Source organism: Zea mays, chromosome 8 (assembly GCF_902167145.1).
Source record: "Zea mays cultivar B73 chromosome 8, Zm-B73-REFERENCE-NAM-5.0, whole genome shotgun sequence".
Classification (NCBI taxonomy): domain Eukaryota; kingdom Viridiplantae; phylum Streptophyta; class Magnoliopsida; order Poales; family Poaceae; genus Zea; species Zea mays.
The window spans coordinates 108,046,674-108,048,592 of NC_050103.1; the positions used below are offsets into that span (position 1 = coordinate 108,046,674).

Sequence of the window (1,919 nt, forward strand, 5' to 3'; positions counted from 1 at the left end):
GACGGTTTAAAGCCGTCGGACATAACATATAGCATATGTCCGACGGTTTAAAGCCGTCGGACATAACATATACCTTATGTCCGACGGCCTACACTAAGCCGTCGGACATAACGTTTTTCAGAAATTGCACAAAAAATCTGAAATTTAAAAAATCTGACATTTGCAAATACAAAACAGATTTCATACACATATACACATTCACATTAACAAATATACTCACATAAGTATACACATTCACAAATATAATCACATAAGCATTCACATTCACAAAATTTAACATAACAACATAGTTCCAAATGGTTGCAATAAGTGTTTACATAAACATAGTTGTCCAAACTCCAAAATGAACATTATTCGACGGGTAGGCTTTCACATGAAAGGTTTCAACAAGTGTTTTACATCATTATCACTCATATCCATCGCCACCTCCTCCGGCTGGACTATGCGTGCTGAAAAGATTGTTCACCCACGAATGTGTTGTGTCGTCCTGACCAGACCCATCTCCAGGTGCGGCAACTGAAGCGGGTGGTGTCTGAAATCCCTATAACACAAGCACATGTAATAGTAACCACTCAGTTGTTCATTTAAACACATAAGACATCTATGAACATGTCACACACGCATATGTGTACATACCATAGGGAATTGTGACGGAGGCGGAGGCGGTGGTGGAGGCGCCAACATTGGCATTGGCAGTGCAAAGTCCGGAGGCGGCATCCCATATGTCGGCATCGGGACGCCCGCTTGATGGGCTAGTTGCTACAAATTATATACAAGTCATTGTTGAGCAAACAAGATACACATCAAGTGTTTTGCAAAATAAGCTACAAAATGTTACTTCAACTTACCGAGAGAAGAGCTTGATTTTGGGCCTGGAGGCTTGCATAATACTCGTCCCTCTTCTTCTGGTACTCGGCTTGTTGTCTCTGGTATTCAGATTGTTGCCTCTGGTACTCCAATTGTTCCCTCAAGACTGATTGATGGTACTCTGCCTGTTGACGCAACACCGCAAGCTCTATCTCATGGGCTGCTGATCGTGAACGGGACGACTGTGAAGACGACGATGTGGATTGTCGTCCACGGCGTCTCAGCTCTCTGGAATCAATCGTAGAATCAAAAATACCCAACCTACAAGAGTGAACCATGCACTTAGTATATTAACTCATGGCTCAGTTGAATCGCAAGCATATGATGACAATTTTGAAAACCAAATCAAATAATCTCACCGTCCATGGGCTTGTCCTCCTGCACTAGCATATGCTGCCTGAGGGTCGATTGGCTGGCTCCTCCAATCGTACTCGTCCCCATGGCGTTGAACCATCTCCTGCCCATACGAAGCCTGGAGGCAAACAATATCAAATATAAGTGCATAACTCCTATGCCATTGCAAACAATATCAAACACATAATAGAGTATCAAAAACTCACTAGACGGTCGGTGGCCGTCTGAGTGCATAACACATCAGGATTCTGAGGATCAGAACCCCATGGCCTTGCATATACACCTCCACATCCGTGGGCGTACGGCCGGATTTGACTTCCTGTACATAAAAGTTATATTGACACATTTCTATGTAATTCAAAGTTACGACAAACTGAGACTTACCATTCGCTTAGCCAAGCGCACATGACCATCACCGCCGTAGTTGTGGAACGACTCAGTTCCACGGTTTCCCCTGTTCCTTTCGGAAATGGCACGAAACTCAGGGGAAGCCCACCATCTGCACAATGCCCGATAACCGTCTGATCGGGTGGCCATCCACGGCACCGACACCTACATGAAATTTTTTAAATAAAGCAAGCAAATACATGGCTTTGTGCGATATGAGAGGCAACAACCTGTTTACCTCTAGGTATTGCTCCTCCGTCAAGTAAATTGATGACCACTCGGCCTTTGTATTCGGCATCGGTCGATCATCA

The 1,919-nt window shown here is 44.3% G+C and overlaps 1 long non-coding RNA gene across 1 annotated transcript; it reads right to left on the bottom strand.

Annotated features, from left to right (window-relative positions):
• Positions 1-203: 203 nt before the first annotated feature.
• LOC109941630 (uncharacterized) lies at positions 204-675 on the bottom strand. The gene is made up of 2 exons (XR_002264298.2): positions 637-675; positions 204-541 (listed from the first exon to the last, which is right to left on the bottom strand). It is a non-coding gene; the product is annotated as an uncharacterized lncRNA (long non-coding RNA).
• Between the last annotated feature and the right edge of the window lie 1,244 nt (positions 676-1,919).